The 22,830-nt window shown below is 43.7% G+C and overlaps 1 long non-coding RNA gene across 1 annotated transcript in view; it reads right to left on the bottom strand.

Moving 5' to 3' along the window:
• Nucleotides 1-613: 613 nt before the first annotated feature.
• LOC118938210 (uncharacterized) overlaps nucleotides 614-22,830 on the bottom strand; it is a 33,473-nt gene continuing 11,256 nt past the window's right edge. The window contains exon 2 of the long non-coding RNA XR_016487672.1: nucleotides 614-2,538. This is a non-coding gene — a long non-coding RNA (uncharacterized LOC118938210). The remainder of the gene's footprint in view (nucleotides 2,539-22,830) is intronic.

Below are 22,830 nucleotides of genomic sequence, written 5' to 3'. Positions count from 1 at the left end.
GTACGGAGTGTTCACTGAGTCATCTTCAGTTTTTAGGAGATGTCTCTAATAAGACTTTTTCACACACCCTGTCTTGTGTCACACAGAAATACTACTGTAACTGTGGTTACTGTCTCTCATAATATATACTGAAATCCTTGCTAATGATAGATCACTCAGTCATCTCCCTCCTCATTAAAGGGAGATCCAGACAGCCCAGAGGGTTGATGTGGGGCAAAGACACTTCAGACTGAACTACCGCTCTGTGTGACAATCAATATAAACCAGACAGACAGTGCAAGAGGGCTTACTCACATACATAGACAGACAGTGACACACAAACACACACACACACACACACATACACACACACAGGGTCCTGTACATTGCCTTGCTGGCACGCTTACCTCCTCTAGTCCCTACCCACCTGTCTACTACGGTATGACTGAGGGAACTCCACAGCATATACACACTGCAAAAACAGGCATAAACAACCAAACATTGAAACACACCCACCAGCGACACCAGACAGATAGATGACTGTGTATTTAATCGCTTTTCCCAGCATTTGGGCTTTGAATCTAGATTCTCTGCCAAGACAATGAATGTGCGAAAATGAATCCACCAAAAAACATTTGGGGTTGCGGTTTTTAATGAAATGGTAACCCACAGACTTGGAGCTGAGCGTTTTGATCTCTTATCTGGTGTAGCTGAAGGGAAAGAATCTCCACACATTCCAGTGGAACAGATATACAATGATCTCCGCCACAGTTTGGAATTCCCCCTTCGAAGAAAGACTTATATGTCTCATTTACTATGCTTAAGGCAGACTAACATCATACCCTATAGGATCAGAACTAAGTAAGCAAACAGACATTAGGCTACATTCTTTCCACTGACATGTGTTTGTTGTAGTATCACACTAATAGCACACCTGCACACTGTTGAAGGATGTTGGAAAGAATCTTGGAATGTTATGAAGTATTCCGGAGGGGTTTGGGAATGGGAAGAGCTTAGCGGAATATTGGCTCCTATTCCGGGTCCAGCTTATTGGACCAGGAATTGGATCCAGATCACGTTCCCGGGAGTTTGGCACTCTGCCATTTCAGTTGTGTTTTTACGGAGTATTTTGATGACCTCTTGACCTCCTGTCTTCCACTGCTCCTAAACATCTCAGAGTGGAAAATGTCCATGTGAGAGAGAAACCTTGGTGTTGTGGTCTTTCATTTCACTATCCATTTCTGTCCAGTTCAATATACATCAACACAGGGATTTTGATTGATTTAGTTTCTTAGTTCTCAATCAAATTAGAAAAAATCGATCCGAATTGGAGGGTTGCTATGACGTCTTTGCCCAGTGGAATCACTGTCCAAAACAATATGAAAGACAACCACCAGATGTCTCTGAAAAGTGAAAACCACAGCAGCATTTCTGGGTTGCGTTTTACAAAACATTCTGTTGACATACATTTTTCCCATTGCTCATAGTAAATGAAAGGTTAGGGCTCGGTTTGGGTCTCTAGTTCTCCTGCAGTACAATATGAGGATATGAGTGTTAGATGAACACTCACGACGAGGGACGCCGAGGGAGCCGAGGGACGCCGAGGGACGCCGAGGGACGCCGAGGGACACCGAGGGACGCCGAGGGACACCGAGGGACGCCGAGGGAGCCGAGGGACGCCGAGGGAGCCGAGTGAATGGGTGTTAGGAAACGTACCCGGTTTAAATAGCAGTTCCGTTTCCAACCGCTGGACCCTTACAATAACAAGGATGGAATGGTACATTTTAAACTGACAGTTGGCTACATTCTAAAACCTGATCCAAATCTACAGGCCTCTGTAATGAGTCACACAGTACCACAAACTAGGAGGCATTGAAGATATACTGACGTTAACGTTCTATTACAACACAACCCCCATTTGTATCTTAAAGGCTACGTTCTGCAGTAGAAAACAAACACTGTGTGATGGTGGAAACCCCCATGTAAGGGCCAGAGCATAGATCACTGCTAAGGAACAGTCAGGCTTCCAACTATGGTAACTGAGTCTTTCTCCCCTCCCTCTCTCCTGAATAATGGACCTGTGCCCATCAAAGAGTCCGGGGTTACATCCCAAATGGTAACCTATTCCTTACATAGTGCACTACTTTTGACCAGAACCCTATGGGCCCTGGTCAAAAGTAGTACACTATGTAGGCAATAGGGTACCATTTGGAGTGTAGCCCAGGCCTGGAGATCCAACATGGAGGTTCAGATACCATCTCCACTGTGAACATCGTCCCTCAGTGGGTTATCTTCAAGAAAGATCTGTCCATTGAGAGCAATAGGGTTCTCATTCAATCTGGGTGTTCTGGACTGGTGGTGGGGAACTCGCTTGATGAGGTGGTGGTGTGTGTGTGTGTGTGTGTGTGTGTGTGTGTGTGTGTGTGTGTGTGTGTGTGTGTGTGTGTGTGTGTGTCCAGCATACGCGCCCGTCCTCCTCCACAGCAGCCCTTATCAGCCACTCCAGGTTTCCATCACAGTCTCTACATATCTGCCTCTGTGGGAGTCAGTTAGGGAGACCTGAGAATTAGAACAAAATAATGTCAGCAAGACAGTGATCACGGTTTGCATGTAGTTCATGTGAATTCTCCAATGTTTTTCCTCAGTATGTTTAGTCGGCCCAGACCCTCAGCTTTCCCTGAACCGTAGTAGCAGTACTCTAGTCTAACCACATACTGCTTAGATCACATGCATCCAAATGGGACCACTGGATTGTGTTCTCCCAGGGAGGCTTCTCCTCAGTAAGCTTAGTCAGCCTAGAGACACTGAGCCAACTGCATCTAGAAGTTCCTGTGTCAGGCAATGTGGTGGCTACTAAAGCCCCGTCTCCTCCTCCTCATCTGCACAGAGTTACTGTCGGTTGTGTTCTCTTGTGGTGTTGGCTTCTGTGGCTGTGCTTATTCTGCATCTCTCTGCTACTTTAAGCGGTCTCAATTTGAGTTAAATATCTGATGACGTGAAAGAACAATTATCCTGTGGACTCTTAATTGCTTTTTTACCACATTATAGACTACGCGGTTGATGATTGTACAACATATAATACCCAAATATGTTGAGCACATTATAACATATGTGCACATTTAGTGAAGATTAAAATGGGATTTGATTTTATTCACTTTTGATTTAAATGCAGTAATGAATTGCTCATGTACTATAGTGTAGTATCAAATGTTTACCATCTACTTGTGTGCTCTCTCTCTCTCGCTCTCTCTCTCTCTCTCTCTCTCTCTCTCTCTCTCTCTCTCTCTCTCTCTCTCTCTCTCTCTCTCTCTCTCTCTCTCTCTCTCTCTCTCTCTCTCTCTCTCTCTCTCTCTCTCTCTCTCTCTCTCTCTCTCTCTCTCTCTCTCTCTCTCTCTCTCTCTCCTCTCTCTCTCTCTCTCTCTCTCTCTCTCTCTCTCTCTCTCTCTCTCTCTCTCTCTCTCTCTCTCTCTGATTGATTTATTGGCATGAAATACAATTTGTAGATATTGCCAAAGCAGTATAGTGGTCCAGCATGTCATCAAATACATTACAATGCAATGACGATCATGAAAACCAGTTCATTTAATTAGTATAAATAATAGTACATATAATCATGTTTACAGGTACAGCACTACTGCTCTCGCTCTGCTTTCTCCTTGTCTCCGCCATCTCTCAATCTCACGCTGCCGTCTCCACCTTTTATCTGGTTAGACAAACATACTGTTCCTCAGTCCCCTCAGACTGAGAGTAAACACAGTGAAACGCCACTGGAGACGGCCCCTCAGTCCCCTCAGACCTAGAGTAAACACAGTGAAACGCCACTGGAGACGGCCCCTCAGTCCCCTCAGACCTAGAGTAAACACAGTGAAACGCCACTGGAAACGGCCCCTCAGTCCCCTCAGACCTAGAGTAAACACAGTGAAACGCCACTGGAAACGGCCCCTCAGTCCCCTCAGACCTAGAGTAAACACAGTGAAACGCCACTGGAGACGGCCCCTCAGTCCCCTCAGACCTAGAGTAAACACAGTGAAACGCCACTGGAAACGGCCCCTCAGTCCCCTCAGACCTAGAGTAAACACAGTGAAACGCCACTGGAGACGGCCCCTCAGTCCCCTCAGACCTAGAGTAAACACAGTGAAACGCCACTGGAGACAGCCCCTCAGTCCCCTCAGACCTAGAGTAAACACAGTGAAACGCCACTGGAGACGGCCCCTCAGTCCCAGGCAGCTAGCAGTAAGCTTACAGTAAAAACACAACCAGACAACAAATGCACAATCAGTGAGGGAGAACATTCTTTATGTAAGTGAATGTTTACCACTGGAGAGCTGAACATGTAGCCTACAGTAGAGAGAGCACCCTGATCCAAACCAAATTACTTATATAGAACATTTTGTGTTGAGCTGGAACTTTCCCTCCAAGACATTTTGTAGACAACGTTCAGGGAGTGTGAACGTGAAATTACGACAGTGTCCCTGACCATGACTAACACTAAACATTGGAAAGGGAGTAACACAGGGGTGTCTGTGGAGCTTCAACTAGTTTACATGAACCATACTTAAAGTCCTACTCCAGTCTCACTTTCAGATCATTTATCATCTGATTTACTTCACTAGATGTCCATCTCAATAGGTGGTCGAGGTATCCTCTGACATGGCACCAGTGGGAGGGGGGGGTTCCTCTATTGTTTCCACAAGCAAGGGGGGGAGGCCGATGACATCAGAGGGCACCATCAGACCGCATCCTCGAATGGCCTGTCTGTCTCCATGAAGATTTGTTTTAAACTTTACTGTATCTGTGTGATAAAGTAACACAATCACTAGAGTGCATCTTTAAGTGATCCATCACTCCTCTAGTCACTTACACACATTATGTCAGGCAGAGTGTAGATATTAGTTAGTCCAGGCAGAGTGTAGATGTTAGTTAGTCCAGGCAGAGTGTAGATGTTAGTTAGTCCAGGCAGAGTGTAGATGTTTGTCCAGGTAGAGTGTAGATGTTAGTCCAGGCAGAGTGTAGATATTAGTTAGTCCAGGCAGAGTGTAGATATTAGTTAGTCCAGGCAGAGTGTAGATGTTAGTCAGGCAGAGTGTAGATGTTAGTCCAGGCAGAGTGTAGATGTTAGTCCAGGCAGAGTGTAGATTAAGGACAGTAGATGGACAACCAACCCACACATGTTTTTTCAGTGATGTCACATCCTGCCACTAATGAAGGACTTCTGAGGTATGTAAGCACATTAAGGGAAAATTCCCCACATTCTTCCCCCCACAGAGTACTTGTAGAGAAGAGACATGGGTTAAGGTTAATATAAGGTTAAGAGGCTACGTGGCTAATATGCTTTGAGAATACAATACAGGCCATAATCAATCTGAGGCATGGTCTGTAGATTGTTTAGAATGTTGTCAGTCTATGGAGACCATTATAATTGAGTGTAGCCATGAGAGCTGACCGGCTCTGAATGCGTGTGTGTGTGTGTGGGGGGGGGGGGGGGGGCGACGACTATGGACTCGTTCACTCCTCTGGGTAAACAAACTGTTTCGTTCAACATCTCACAATATTCCTCCTAGACAACTGGTGCCGTTACCAGTAACCACAGAAACTCACATTTCCCCCTTATTAAAGATTGCCTTCATCCATGGTTTTCATAAACCCTCCCTCAATCCCTCTCTCATCTCCCCCGTACCCTGCCTCCATCCCCCTCTCTTTCCCGCTATTCTCCATTCCCATTCTTTGTGGGTTTGGGGTTGGGGAGTGCAGGCAGGCGTCACTGAGATGGTGGCCAGTCTTTCTGCCTTTTTCTTCAGGGCAGTGCGTTTACTGGAGGGAGTAAACCCTGCCAGAACACATGCTGGGCATAGTGTTGTCCAGAAACATGAAGGAAATATATTTATTAGAATAAAAACAAAGGAAGCCAACATGTATGGACTCCAGCAGTTTGAAGTTTCTACCCCAGACAGAGAGCCAGAGTACAGAGTGTGGTTAGTGGTTAGAGGGTGTGGTTCATTAGGCATTATTTTGGGCCTGGAGAGTGTGCTTTACCATACACAGTCAGAATCCACCAAGCTTTATACCAGTGGAGGCTGCTGAGGGGAGGACGGGTCATAATAATGTCTGGAACGGAGTCAATGGAATGGCATCAACCACATGGAAACCATGCGTTTGATGTGTTTGATACCATTCCACCTATTGCGCTCCAGTCATTACCACGAGCCCGTTCTCCCCAATGAAGGTTCCAATGAAGGTTCCACCAACCTCCTGGGCTTTCATGCATGCACGCGCGGGCACACACACACACTCTTATGACAAGGACTCTGGACTTAACACAGCAGTCAGTCCACAGCTAACAACCTACTTGACGACATACTTTCCTTCACTCTGAACACTGAACAAAACCTGTACCAGCTGCTTACGTCCAACAGGCACAAACATGGACCTTGTTTTTCCTTTCATTAAAATGAACTAATCGTCAGCCTCGAACTCAGCTTCTTTTCCGAGAACAAAACATTGTTTTTGTCTTCAATAAATATGACCAAACCATTACCATCGCCTATCTCCGAATTCAGCTTCTTTTCTTAGAAATAATCCATTATTTGTAGTCATTAAAATGACCTAACTATACCTACCACTGAGCAGATGTTTGTCTTAGAAACTGAAAATAGAGATAATGTCTAAATGAGAGAGAAGCTCTACTATCATCCAGATAGCTCTGGAAGTTCCAGTACTCCTGAGGATTCTCTAGAAAGAGCCACAGTGATTGGAAACAGCCAAATAAGCACAAGATGATACAAATAGAGTATCCTTTCACAGAGCTAGCTGTGTTGCTAGGGACTCTTCTCATTCTTCTCCTGTGTCGCAAAACACACAACTTTATTCTCCGGAGCCTGTATCCTACATGGTTTGCCTTGCAGCAGGCATTCATGCTGAGGCAGGCACACACACACACATGCATGCACACGCATGCGCACACACGCACATGCATTTGCACACATACACACACATGTAATTACACACACTTACACACACACACACACACAAACACACACTCACAAACCAAAGCATCTGGAGCTAGTCCCTCTATACCAGGTTCTTTAACTCCATTCCTGCAGGACCCAGTGACTATGGGATCTCGTTCCAACCTGTTATTAGTTCAATTATACATAGGGCATATTATATCACTCTCCTGCACTTTACACAAAGAGTCATTTCCAATGACGGAGGGAGGGAGGGAGGGAGGCAGGGAGGGAGGGAGGGAGGGAGGGAGGGAGGGAGGGAGGGAGGGAGGGAGGGAGGGAGGGAGGGTGGGAGGGAGGGAGGGATCAAAAACAACTTCTCAGTCAGGAGTTGAGCTTTGGGACAGTAAGAGGGCAAAGTTGACAGGCTGAAAGATACTGCTGATGAGCTGCTGTGGTGTCCCTGAGAACATGTGGTTTGTTGGTAAATTAAGCCTGCGCCTCTGCCCCCGTACGTCCATGGGTGTGTGGTGTGTGTGTCTCAGGCTGTTCTAGAGCAGAATACATATCAGAGCCTAAACCTGCTCACCCTGTTAAGACCGGGGCCATTTCCTGTGGAAACATTGGCACACACACGGAAACATGCCGGTTCATCATAGTGCACCAACAAACCAGATCAATTACAGAGAAGTTGAACGTTTACCAAGACATACAACTGAGTCAAGATGGGGACAGAAACTAACATGGAGTTTAGATGTAATCTAGGCCGACTCGCTGCACTTGACTGGCATGCTGCTGTGTGATGGTTTATACTGTATATAAAAATGGCCACAGGGAACCATAACCGATGAACAATGGATGTTCTTCTTCTTAGTTCTTCTGGTAATCATACATAGCATATAGGAGCATATGGGAAAAGGTTTGGGAATGGAAGAGGGGCAGAAGAACACATACTGTAGAAGAGGGGAGAGTGACCATTTGGGAAAGGGGGATAATGAGTCGGAAAAGATAAATGGAGAGAGGGGGAGTGGGAAAGGGAAGTCCCGGAGTTGGAGAGTAGGGTAAAAGTGGAGAGTGGGTGAAACCATTTAAAATATATGGGAGGAAGATGTGAGTGGGAGGATGACAGAGAGAGGGAGTGGGAGAGTTAGAGGATGAGAAAGAGGGGGAATGAAACAGAGCGGGAGAAGGAGAGAGGAAAAAGAGGAGTGGAAGTGTAGTACAGTAAATAAACAGAGGCCCCCTCGAGAAAGAAAGAGCCCTCCAGCTGCTGATCCCACACACTCTCTCCCTACCTCTCTCTCCCACACACTCTCTCTTCCATACACTCTCTCCCTACCTCTCTCTCCCACACACTCTCTCTTCCATACACTCTCTCCCTACCTCTCTCTCCCACACACTCTCTCTTCCATACACTCTCTCCCTACTTCTCTCTCCCACACACTCTCTCTTCCATACACTCTCTCCCTACCTCTCTCTTCCACACACTCTCTCTTCCATACACTCTCTCCCTAACTCTCTCTTCCACACACTCTCTCTTCCATACACTCTCTCCCTACCTCTCTCTCCCACACACTCTCTTTTCCATACACTCTCCATACAATCTCCCTACTTCTCTTTCACTCTCTCTTTCTCTGTCTTTCGATCTCTTTGTCTCTCTTTTTTTCTTTGTCTCTCTCTCTGTCTATCTGTCTGTCTGTCTCTCACCCCACCTCTCTCTTTCTCTCTCACTCTCTCTTTCTCTTCCTTGCTTTCTCTCTCGACCTCGCTCTTTCTTTCTTTCACTCTATAGCCCTTGTTTTCTCCCTCTCTCTCTCACACACACACACACGCATGAGCGCACGCACGCACACACGCACACACACACGCACACGCACACACACACACACACACACACACACACACACACACACACACACACACACACACACACAGAGACAGGAAGGTGTGTGTTACCTGTAGCTACTAAAGGTTATATATGGTGATGTGTGATGCAGCAGCCAGCACAGCTCATCTTCTTGTCAATTCCCCCTTTCCTCTCCTATAACTAATGAACTGAGACCCTGCTGCTCTCAAGCTGGGGCTCCTCCATACTGAGCACATACCAAACATGTTACCCTGCAGAGTTCATAGGCTCAGTGTTGATTTATTAATAAGCACCAGACCTGGGGTGAGTTTCCTGAAAGCTTCACAGCTAATGTGGCACATTAAGTCTCTCGACGACAGCTCAGATGTAGAGTGGCGAGAGCGTAAAATTGATGTACGACGGGCAATCCTGTGTGGATGACTTGTTTTCAAAGGAAGCACTATGAGTGGAACTGTTAGTCTGCATCTGAAATGACACCCTATCCCAGATATATTATCCGATGGGCCTTGATCAAAAGTAGTGCACTACATAGTGAATAGGGTGTTTTTGGGGCACACCCCCTTAGTGTACAGCTGTACAGTGTTTCTGATTTGGAATGTCAACATGTTATGCTGTCACAATGAGTGACCTGTGCTGCTAATCCTCGTGCAAGATACATTCTATGCTATTATACACTATAGGGCTAGTTGAAGATAGGCTGCAGCTGATGCATAATGCTAGCTGGTTTACATGTTATGCTATTATACACTATGGGGCTAGTTGAAGATAGGCTGCAGCTGATGCATAATGCTAGCTGGTTTCCATGTTATGCTATTTTACACTATAGGGCTAGTTGAAGATAGGTTGCATCTGATGCATAATGCTAGCTGGTTTCCATGTTATGCTATTATACACTATAGGGCTAGTAGAAGATAGGCTGCAGCTGATGCATAATGCTAGCTGGTTTCCATGTTATGCTATTATACACTATTGGGCTAGTTGAAGATAGGCTGCAGCTGATGCATAATGCTAGCTGGTTTCCATGTTATGCTATGTTGCACTATTGGGCTAGTTGAAGATAGGCTGCAGCTGATGCATAATGCTAGCTGGTTTCCATGTTATGCTATGTTGCACTATAGGGCTAGTTGAAGATAGGCTGCAGCTGATGCATAATGCTAGCTGGTTTCCATGTTATGCTATGTTGCACTATAGGGCTAGTAGAAGATAGGCTGCAGCTGATGCATAATGCTAGCTGGTTTCCATGTTATGCTATGTTGCACTATTGGGCTAGTTGAAGATAGGCTGCAGCTGATGCATAATGCTAGCTGGTTTCCATGTTATGCTATGTTGCACTATAGGGCTAGTAGAAGATATGATACATAATGCTAGCTGGTTTCCCAGGGTCAAACCAAGAGCAATTATCTCAATCAAACATGGAATCAGGACCTCACTGTTTCCACTAAACATTAGCACAGATGTGTGAGTGTACACATCTCTTCTCTACTCCTGACACAAAGACACTGCGGAAACAAGACACACACGCAGTCAGTGTGGGAACAGCGGAAGGGAAGAGAGAAAGAGGGGTTCAGGAGTAGCCAGTGAGGGGTTATTGAGGGCTCTCTTCTCTCTCCAGTCTAAACACTCATGAATTAGAGAAGGATCTGTCTCTGCATACTGAAGTATTCCTGGCTCATCCATGGATCCATTATAGGCTGTCCCTTTCATACGGACATTTTCCAGCCAACTTTACCACCACCTTTTCATGATATGTGAAAGGTATTGCCTGTAGTAAAGCCAACACTTTTATTTCCGCCAAACGACCTAGTAGCCTAGTGCCTAAACATGTCGGTAAAGTTCTGCCTACAACTGATATGACACGTAGCTATAATGCTGAGGGGACATTGCACACACTTCCCTGTTTAACTCTTGATGGTCCTCCTGGCAGTTCTAAACGTTGCGAGGGAAGTCACTCCGTCCGTCTCTTAGCATAGCCCACCACTGAGCATGCACTGTTTTCTAAACCACAACTGGATGGATCCACAAAGAATGAATTACTCTGTGACGAAAATATTGGAATAAAGTAGGCTAATGCAATTGTATCAAATTGTTGCTGACTGAAACTCCCAAAGTCATACAACCCTTTTGATGCAATAGGACCTGCGTGTGGTCAACTAGATGATCATTTCAGCTCCATTTTGATCGGGGACTTCGCCATCGTGCTGCTTTGAGACAAGCTTGGGGACGAGTCTTGTCAAATCAAGAAATGTCCGATTTTTGTTTTCAGTGAATCTCCGTTTGGATATTGGTTAGACTACAATTAGGCTGGGAAAATGTTAGTTCCTAATCAACTTGTCTAGTTGGCTCATTTATTCGAATATTTTGCCATGTAATGTAGTTTAGTAATTGGATTGCTTTACTCACAGTCACTTAGTAGCCGAGGCCTCAGGACCTGACTTCACTGACTTCTCTGATAGTCAATCAATGTCATTTTGTTTCACTTAATCTTCATCTGTGTAGGCTATTTGGTTAAATGGTTTCTGTCTGGGCAAATAAGTGGAGGTGATATGGCTCATCTATTTGCTTGATAATCTATGACCAATCAGAACCATTTAGCATGCCACAATGTAGCCTAAATCAAGTTTAGGCCTATTATTTTTTGCCAGATCGCTACTCCAAAAGCCCACGGAGGTTGTGAATATGAAGGAGAGACATGTTTTTTAAGATTGCTATGATTTTCTATCAGTATCATGATGAAGGTAAGACCCTATGCCTGCTCCCTAATGAAGCGGATATACGTGTATTAGTGGATGCCAAGGGAAGCCAGGCTTCCCAAAACATTTACCAAGAAACAAAATAATGTATCTTTCATCTCTCTGTGTCTCATAAACGTCCTTCAATTTGCAAGAGGCTTAATGTATCTCACTGGAGAAAGCATCGGAGCGAAGGAAACAGCGCCCCCTGTGTCTCAGTAGCCTATGTGTCTATCTGATCCTGTGGACAAGAAGAGTATGACATTGTTGCCGCCCGTAGCATTGAATGCAAGGGAAACCAGCGAGCATTTGGCCTCCCTTGATATTTTTTTTCCTATAATAGCCAATCAGTGTTGAGCTAAACTGAGTGAGCTCAGCTGGAAATGGTCCGGGCATACCAAAACAAAGCCTGTTGTCATTGTTCTAGGTGAATGGAAAAAAGTGGAGTCAGGCACAGGACACATGTATGAGTAAAGCCACGATATTTACTCAATATCAACAATAATCCAACAAGGATAAACATGAACAATCCAGAACACGTACACGGAGCACCTTGACAAAAATAATCACGCACAAAACAAAAGGGGAAGCCAGAGGGTTAAATAAGGAACATGATTATGGAATGGAAACCAGGTGTGTACAATGAAGACAAAACAAAACGGAAATGAAACATGGATCGGTGGTGACTAGAAAGCCGGTGACGTCGACCGCCGAACGCCGCCTGAACAAGGAGAGGGACCAACTTCGGTTGTGACACCTGTTTGGATTTGGCTTCACACCAATCACATTTATCATAAGCCAAATGTCATTGAACATTTGTTGAATTTGTTGCATCTCTTGTGTCTTTGTCCTCTGGTGGCTAGCTAGCTAAAATCAACCCTCTCCTAAATTAGCCACGAACGGAGATAACGGTTTGTACTTGTGGTTTAACTTCATTCTCTGTACTGGCCAATGATTATAATTGCGTGTCTGATCCAACCATAAATTCAAACATTGTGCCCCTGGCCTGAGAGGATGGAAGTTCAACATGTAGCTAGTAGGTTAATGTTAACTAGCTGGCCTGGCGCATCATTGCCCATGAAAGGATAGCAAGCATTTTAGCCAGGTATGCTAGGACAACAAAAAATACCATTTAATTAAGAAACATGAAGAAGAGGATAGTTTTGGCATTTCTCTACAAGTAGGTGAGTCAACATGTTTTTATACTAACAGGTTATAGAGCAACAACGCCATTAACATATATGGCTTTTTCCCCCTGGATTCCCCAGTGATTTTACCCACACACTGCTACTGTTCCCCAGTGATTTTATCCACACACCACTACTGTTCCCCAGTGATTTTACCCACACACTGCTACTGTTCCCCAGTGATTTTACCCACACACTGCTACTGTTCCCCAGTGATTTTACCCACACCCTACTACTGTTCCCCAGTGATTTTACCCACACCCTGCTACTGTTCCCCAGTGATTTTACCCACACCCTGCTACTGTTCCTCAGTGATTTTACCCACACGCTACTACTGTTCCCAAGTGATTTTACCCATGCACTGCTACTGTTCCCCAGTGATTTACCCACGCACTGCAACTGTTCCCCAGTCATTTTACCCACACCCTACTACTGTTCCCCAGTGATTTTACCCACACCCTACTACTGTTCCCCAGTGATTTTACCCACACCCTACTACTGTTCCCCAGTGATTTTACCCATGCACTGCTACTGTTCCCCAGTGATTTTACCCACACCCTACTACTGTTCCCCAGTGATTTTACCCACACCCTGCTACTGTTCCTCAGTGATTTTACCCACACCCTACTACTGTTCCCCAGTGATTTTACCCACACCCTACTACTGTTCCCAAGTGATTTACCCATGCACTGCTACTGTTCCCCAGTGATTTACCCACACCCCGCTACTGTTCCCCAGTGATTTACACACACACTGCAACTGTTCCCCAGTCATTTTACCCACACTCCGCTACTGTTCCCCAGTGATTTTACTTTTTAAATGACAGCGGTTGTGAGCTAAATAAATTTAAAAAACATTTCCCCACAAAGAACATAGCTGATATGGCTGACTTTTGAAATGTACAGCGACAGAATTCAGAACATGGGCCGTTCTTACAGTATTCTCCCTGTACACCAAGTCAGAACCGTAGGATAAATAAAGGGGGCATATAAGCAGACAATGAAAGCTCTTACAATATTCAATGATGACAATTCTCTATAACAGGCTATAGGCAACATGTGCACCACCAAGTCAGAACAGTAAGCTAAGTTGAGTAGGGTCGAATATTGTAAGAGCTTTTTTTATTTAATCCCAGTCTCCGCAGGGGGCCTTTTGCCTTTTGGTAGGCCATCATTGTAAATAAGAATTTGTTCTTAACTGACTTGCCTGGCTAAATAAAGGTGGGAGGAGAATCCTCTCTTTCCAAGTAAATTAAATTAAATATTATTAGACTATAGTTTACTACAATGTCTGTAAAGAAATAGCCTATTGATAATGGAAAGAAGTGGAGGGCACTCAACCAATGTGAGTCAAGGTGCAATCAAACAAATGTATTATAATTGAAAAGGAAATGGCACAACGCACGCATAGGTTACCATGGAGAGTGAGCGTTTTCATTTTCCAGCTACCTTTTGTCTTTTCACTGTCTTTCCAGCTGTCTCTCTTTTTTTCTTTGTCGCTCTGTCTGTCTGTCTGTCTGTCTGTCTGTCTGTCTGTCTGTCTGTCTGTGTCTCTCTCTCTCTCTCTCTCTCTCTCTCTCTCTCTCTATTTCTCTCTTCTCTTCTCCTCTTCAGTCCACATTTCTATTGGCAGAGCTGTGCATACCTAAACTGGAAGGGGAGGGGAAAGGTCCCTAATGACACATCCCAATGGGAACTAAATGAGAATGTCAGAGGCTCACTAGAAAGCTCGTGAAATCCGACATCGCCTCATTTTCCAAGTTCTCCCTCAACTAAAAATGCCTCTGTCTCTTTTCATTCCTGCTCTCTAACATGGAAAACCTGTCAGACTTGGAGCCATGGGTCTCCTGTGTTGTTGAACACTAACACAGTTAACAGCTAGCTAGCTAGTTAGCCCCCCGTTGACTTCCATAGGGTTGTTATTGAGAGGCCATTGGGGACTAATATGGCCGCTCAGTTGCTCGTATAATTGCGCTTCCGTAAACAACCCGGACCATCAGTCACAGGAAAACAAAAATAACCCCTTTCTACTGGGGGGGTTAAATATCCCAAACAAAATACTACAACTAGTAGTTTGGATGATGGCTGAGACTCCCAGTGACCTGGTGATCTCCGCAGTCCCAAAACACTGATTGGGATTGACATAGAATTATGCAGAACTGTTTTTTATTGAATTTATTTATTTCACCTTTATTTAACCAGGTAGGCTAGTTGAGAACGAGTTCTCATTTACAGCTGCGACCTGGCCAAGATAAAGCCAAGCAGCGCGACACATACAACAACACACAGTTACACATGGAATAAACAAACATACAGTCAATAATACAATAGAAAAAGTCAATATACAGTGTGTGCAAATGAGGTAGGATAACGGAGGTAAGGCAATAAATAGGCCATAGTGGCGAAATAATTACAATATAGCAATTAAACACTGGAGTGATAGATGTGCAGAAGATGAGTGTACAAGTAGAGCTACTGGGGTGCAAAGGAGCAAAATAAATAAAATAGATAACAGTATGGGGATGAGGTAGTTGGATGGGCTAATTACAGATGGGCTATGTACAGGTGCAGTGATCTTTGAGCTGCTCTGACAGCTGGTGCTTAAAGCTAGTGAGCGAGATATACCTCTCCAGCCTCAGTAATTTTTGCAGTTCGTTCCAGTCATTGGCAGCGGAGAACTGGAAGGAAAGGTGGCCGAAGGAGGAATTGGCTTTGGGGGGATGACCAGTGAAATATACCTGCTGGAGCGCGTGCTACGGGTGGGTGCTGCAATGGTGACCAGTGAGCTGAGATAAGGCATGGCTTTACCCAGCAAAGACTTATAGATGACCTGGAGCCAGTGGGTTTGGCGACGAATATGAAGCAAGGGCCAGCCAACGAGAGCATACAGGTCGCAATGGTGGGTAGTATATGGCACTTTGGTGACAAAGCGGATGGCACTGTGATAGACTGCATCCAATTTGCGGAGTAGAGTGTTGGAGGCTATTTTGTAAATGACATCGTCGAAGTCAAGGATCGGTAGGATAGTCAGTTTTACGAGGGTATGTTTGGCAGCATGAGTGAAGGATGCATTGTTGCGAAATAGGAAGCTGATTCTAGATTTCATTTTGGATTGGAGATGCTTAATGTGAGTCTGGAAGGAGAGTTTACAGTCTAACCAGACACCTAGGTATTTGTAGTTGTCCACATATTCTAAGTCAGAACCGTCCAGAGTAGTGATGCTGGGCAGGCGGGCAGGTGTGGGCAGCGATCGGTTGAAGAGCATGCATTTAGATGTGTAGAACTGTACTGACTACTGAGCGGTTCACTGAAGTGACCTGGATGCCAGTCTGTTTGGATGAGCTAATGTTGTTAGCAGATGGTAAAACAAATAAGCTAAATCATTTTTTTTGTCAATATACACTTTTACAGTTTATATTTGTTGTTATTTAAATTTTAAACTAACAACAATAAGGCCTCAACTGCATTGTTTGATTGCAATTCCTCTCCAAGTAATCTGAACATGAAAGAGAGAAACGGCCTGATACAAACCTAAGGTTAGGGTTACTTATTATCTTCCCAGAAAATATTTTAAAAATAGTATCGTCTCTGGTTCTATTTGTGATCTAATAGACAATGGGAAAAGGGAGGGACCGTCTGAAAAATGAGGAGTCAAACCAGGGTTGGGAAGATCATTTTTGCCCTGTGTGTGTGTGTGTGTGAGTGCGTGTACGTGTGCTCGATCACGTGTGGATATACTCATGAAAATGATCATCATATCATCAAAATCATTGTATACGGTATAGGATTTTGGGGTGCACTGCAGAATGTGTGTTTACGTGAGACCATTTAAAGTGTGGTGTGTGATTATGGTACAGTGTTTCAGTCCCTGTGGACAGAAGAGGAAACCGTTGTAGACCATGTTGAGTACTGCGCAGTCAGGCTGTCCAACCACATACATTCAACTCACCTCCCTGGCTTTCACGTTTCACTGCCGGGCAATTTAGTATCCTAGATGACAGCAGCTGTTTTGTATCTGCCAGTATGCTATGCAACACTATGCTGATGGAGACATGATACCCCATTGAATAAAGTCTGCTTCGAGTTGAGTCCAGTCGGCACTCCTCGGCTAGCGAGAGGAAACAGAAACAGGACCCAGCTGGTAGTGCTGAGATGGAGATGTGGTTTGGGGGCTACATTACATATCCTGACACATAGAGAAAGAGAGAGATACACATCCTGACACACAGAGAGAGAGACTTGACGTTGACGAACCCAAGGAAAACATTACAGTTCATTGTTGGGCTCACGTTTCCCCCGGCTAAGTCCGGCCCAACCCAGCATGGACCAATTGAATGGCTTCCAGAACCTGCTGGATGATGACACATTATATATCTCCTACTGCCACTCTGTGGACTTCATGAACAGTGATGGTCGTGTCGCCTCCCCACATGAAAAAACACTATTGTATACATTGGTATAAATACTATAGTATTCACTGTGGTGTTCGTTGCAGACTTTACTGTAATATTCACTGTTGTTGTTTTTTCAGACTTTAGTCCTGTAGAATTTAATCTAGTATCCCGTAGTTAGTTTACAGTTAACTATAGTATAAATACTGTAGTAAAAGACATGTAGTATATACTATATTCATTCATGTAGTGTTTTTGCAGATTGTAATATTCTGTAGTATTTACTTTAGTGTTTTTGCGGACATTACTGTATTATTTACTATAGTGTTTTGTTTTTATCATCTTTGAAACCTACTGGATAAACACTCAAAGAGCACATTTTCCATAACCTCTAGGTAGGACTGGGGTCTGAATGGATACTTCAGAGGAGCTTCTGAACTTTTGATAACCTGTTTGGAACACATGGTCTATACTTGGCATATACGTTTTTCACTTATGGGTGGCATAAATTGGGCGATGGGGGAGAGGGGAATGGACAGGGTATATGCAAATTAAATACTGTAGTATTTTCTATAGTTAAATGATACATTTTTGCAGACTGTGGTGTTTTTATGAAGATTACTATAGCATTTAGTGCAGGGTTTTGTTGTGTTGGGGGGGTAATACTGTAGTATTTATTATAGTATTCTACTTTTACATTTCAGCAGATGCTCTTATCCAGAGCAACTTACGCTAGTGAGTGCATACATGTTATACTTTTCATACTGGTCCCCCATGGGAATTGAACCTACAACCCTGGTGTTGCAAGCACCATGCTATACCTACTGAGCCACATGGGCTACTACAACATTCTATAGTAAGTACTACACATGATCGAGGGATACAACAGTATTCTACAGTATGCTACAGTTTGCTATAGAATTCTATGGTAAGTACTGTAGTATTCTATAGTAAACGTAATTGTTTTCATGTGGGGCCATAGAGATTATCATAGATCTCTATGGGTGACAGTCTGAGGAGATAGGACCATATTCAACTCAATCACAACAGCGCACGCTAGGTAGAGGTTATGTCATGTATTTCCTTCTCATTATCAAATGGGCTATAAATGATGTCTTACGTGACTAAAGTTATGACTGAATGTATTGTGAGCATGAAGCTTGTTTGTGTGAAGACTCTATTTGGGTTGCTTGTCCTTAACTGATCTTCTTAATTGACCTTCTTAACTTATCTCATCTACACATCTTAACAGTACCTCAGTAACTCATTTAAATGTTGACACCTGGTTGCTAGGCATTCCCAGGATGATGTGACATATTACAGACGTGCAGAGAGGTTGAAATATTCACTGCTGCTTTAAAAAAAGATACTCTCCTGATATGTAACAATCCAGCAGAGTACTGAATGAGAGAGGAGACTAAATGATTTATGGATAACACACATACGCCATCAGTTGAACGAGTTCCAAGAGTGTTAACTCGCTTCAAATCAAGGACACATGTTGTAGTGACTCTTCATAGAAGAACCCTCTTTTTTTTTTCATAGTAACTCTGGTTGAAGAACTATCTTTATTTGTTTTGCTCCCATCTTTCTTATTGATTCTCCCAAGTCTGAAATGTTCTGCTGCATAAACTTTGAATTAGCTCTCGCATTGTTGTTTCCCTACGTTTACATTTGACTAAACATGCTCAAAACATCCCAAAAACCTTCCTCACAAGTATAGTACAATAGTGTTTATGGGATTCTACAGAGAATCCAAATGTTGAAGAAACCACTCATGTTCTGCCATTTCTATCGAATGCCCGGAGAGTTAATGGTTTTTTGAGGGTTGGTCGGTATGTTGAGTAATAAACCAGAGTTTGAGTTTCATGGTACATCATCATCAGCGTTCTTTTTGACGTGTCATATTTCTTGAAGAGCCATCCAAACCTCAGCTAATGACCCTGGCGTGCTAGAGAAAGCTCCTGAGCCCCGCTCGCTGCAGCCTGCCAGTCTCACACTCAAGTACAGCTAAAGTACTTGAAATATTGGTAAATACTATTTGAACCCAGGTCTGCCCGTGCTCGCACACTCTCACTCTATTGGGAACCCGACAAGAATATCACGACGACACCAGACCACCAATAGGAAGGAATGGAGTCAACGTTGTAACGCTGTCATCATCGCTTGGTCGCGTTTGAAAAAGGATCAGGATGCGAGGAACTAATTTGCCTTCGCTCGAATCCCCCCTTTTTATATGGATTTTGGAAGGAACCTGCTTTAAAGAAAGTACTTGAAAGGGATAAAAGGAAGTGAGAGCAACTCAGAATTCACTTCAGATCCTTTCCAGTCACGCTAACGTTTTAGCTAGCCTCCATTTGCGTGTCTGGGGTTGTGCTCGGCCAAACATATTGCCCATCCATCCGGAACTACAGCATATAAAGCACTTCTACTTCCTGAACAAAAGAGACTGGGGCGAAAGAGGTTTCAGGCTGGAGCATGTCTTGGTATTCTGCTAGTTCAGCCCTTCACCTTATCGGTCTTCTTGGCTGCATGTTCAACAAATTAGCTCAGGATACAGGAGAAGACAAACACTGAGTCTGAGCGCCAAATGGCAGCCTATTCCCTTTATAGTGCACTTATTTTGACCAGGGCGCCATGGGGTTCTGGTCAAAAGTAGTGCACTATATATATAGGGAATAGGGTGCCATTTGGGATGCATTCGAGGTCTGAGTCTGGCTTTCATTCACATTCTTGCTGATTTCTAGTTTCTTTTCAACTAAAAGGGGTAAAGAGAGATGGAATTCCATGGGGCTTTAGAACGAGAAAATACCAGAAATTACACTCAAGCAACACAATCCTCAAGAGTTGAGATCCACAGGGGATCAGGCCTGCACAGCTGTGTGGTGTGGTGTTTTATTGTGTCGTCCTCTCATTTATTTTGATTACCACCATGTGTCATTGAAACGGCGTCCATTGGGGCTCCCTGTGTCAGAAGTCTTTGACTGACACCCACACAGGTCCCGTAGGGGATGAGTGTGAAATCTGGCAACTGGGAGGAATGAGCGACTCATCAGCCGTCAATCTTGGGGATTGAGTGAGACTTAATGAGATGTGTCCACAGGAAGGGGCCTGAGGTGAACAGGGTTGCAGCGTGCCCTGTGGAGGCCTGTCTGCCTGTCTCTATGATGTGTTACACAGTCCAGTGGAGCCGAGAGGGTTGTAATGTATCACACACAAAACCCCAACAGGGCCCTGGTCTGCTTCTCATTAAGATGGCGGTTTACCAGAGCTGGGCTGACTACATCCAAACTATATCCAGACTTTCATAAGTTCTCCCATGTCACCCCGCTCATCTGTACACTCCATTGGCTTCCAGTCAAAGGTGGCATCCACTACAAGGCTTGCCTACAGAGCAGCAAGGGAACTTCCCCTCCATACCTTCAGGCTATGCTCAAACCCTACACCCCAACCCTGAAGCAACACTGAACCATGCGTGAGAACACCAGCTGTTCTGGACGACTGTGTGAACATGCTCTCCGTAGCCAATGTGAGTAAGACCTTTAATCAAGTAGTAAATCAGGTGTTAATTGAGGTGAAAAGGAGACTGGAGTAGGACTTTAAAGATGTCCCAGCTGTTTCTCTCTCTTTCTGTCCAGGGTGTAATCTCCTTGTTATCTCTGTAATTGAGCGAGTAGGGGCCATTTTCTCTGGACAATTAGGGTTAGGCCTAATTGTGATGACTCACTGCTTGCAGATTCTTTCCTGCTATCCCCACAAAGCCACTCTACCAATATCAGTAGCGGAAGACAAGACGCTTACCGCACCCACCCACTTTCTCTGAACTCATTTCTTAAAGTAACTGTCCAGTGAAAATCTCACTATTAAAAGTTGATATTCTGTTAACTCATACCCAAATAATGTTGCTGACTCATCCTTTACTCATATTTGTGGCTAAGGCATAAATTGGAGAAAAAATTTAATAAAAAAAACCCAAAGTTATATCTCAAACAGACCGTTTAAAAAGACTTGTAATTCCCTCATAGTGGATGATGTCATCCTCCTGAGGAGAAGGAGCTGGCCAATCAGCAGTCTACTCGCATTCATGTTCTTCTTATGGCCGATATACGCCTACACCATTAATTTGTTGGGGTACCCCCACACCATTCCAACACAGAAAATAGGTTTTTTAACATACTTAATTAAACTAAATTGGAAGGGAAACTATTTAACTTATATTGTAATCTATTGTAGGTCATATGTTATAGAAATCTGGAAACACTAGACAGTTACTTTAACTCATCCTGCGAAAAGCCACTGTGCTTTCTCCCCGGCCACTTAAAATGAAATTGAACCTCATAAACTGAGGCTCATGTGGAACTCCAAACTTCTGCAAGTGGGGTTTATGTAACCTAACTACAAACTAAACAACCTAATGAGTCTCAGGTCCTGTTTATGTAACCTAACTACAAACTAAACAACCTAATGACAGTCTCAGGTCCTGTTTATGTAACCTAACTACAAACTAAACAACCTAATGAGTCTCAGGTCCTGTTCATGTAACCTAACTACAAACTAAACAACCTAATGAGTCTCAGGTCCTGTTCATGTAGCCTAACTACAAACTAAACAACCTAATGAGTCTCAGGTCCTGTTCATGTAACCTAACTACAAACTAAACAACCTAATGAGTCTCAGGTCCTGTTTATGTAACCTAACTACAAACTAAACAACCTAATGAGTCTCAGGTCCTGTTCATGTAACCTAACTACAAACTAAACAACCTAATGAGTCTCAGGTCCTGTTCATGTAACCTAACTACAAACTAAACAACCTAATGAGTCTCAGGTCCTGTTTATGTAACCTAACTACAAACTAAACAACCTAATGACAGTCTCAGGTCCTGTTTATGTAACCTAACTACAAACTAAACAACCTAATGAGTCTCAGGTCCTGTTTATGTAACCTAACTACAAACTAAACTACATAATGACAGTATCAGGTCCTGTTCATGTAACCTAACTACAAACTAAACAACCTAATGAGTCTCAGGTCCTGTTTATGTAACCTAACTCCAAACTAAACTACATAATGAGTCTCAGGTCCTGTTTATGTAACCTAACTACAAACTAAACTACATAATGACAGTATCAGGTCCTGTTCATGTAACCTAACTACAAACTAAACAACCTAATGACAGTCTCAGGTCCTGTTTATGTAACCTAACTACAAACTAAACAACCTAATGAGTCTCAGGTCCTGTTTATGTAACCTAACTACAAACTAAACTACATAATGACAGTATCAGGTCCTGTTTATGTAACCTAACTACAAACTAAACAACCTAATGAGTCTCAGGTCCTGTTTATGTAACCTAACTACAAACTAAACTACATAATGACAGTCTCAGGTCCTGTTTATGTAACCTAACTACAAACTAAACAACCTAATGAGTCTCAGGTCCTGTTTATGTAACCTAACTCCAAACTAAACTACATAATGACAGTATCAGGTCCTGTTCATGTAACCTAACTACAAACTAAACAACCTAATGAGTCTCAGGTCCTGTTCATGTAACCTAACTCCAAACTAAACTACATAATGACAGTATCAGGTCCTGTTCATGTAACCTAACTACAAACTAAACAACCTAATGACAGTCTCAGGTCCTGTTTATGTAACCTAACTACAAACTAAACAACCTAATGACAGTCTCAGGTCCTGTTTATGTAACCTAACTACAAACTAAACAACC

The sequence above is a fragment of the Oncorhynchus mykiss genome, chromosome 17 (assembly GCF_057628025.1).
Source record: "Oncorhynchus mykiss isolate SJ-2025 chromosome 17, ASM5762802v1, whole genome shotgun sequence".
NCBI classification, from domain to species: Eukaryota; Metazoa; Chordata; class Actinopteri; order Salmoniformes; family Salmonidae; genus Oncorhynchus; species Oncorhynchus mykiss.
The sequence above is the reverse complement of the archived record's forward strand: the minus strand, read 5'-3'. Positions and strand labels throughout refer to the sequence as shown.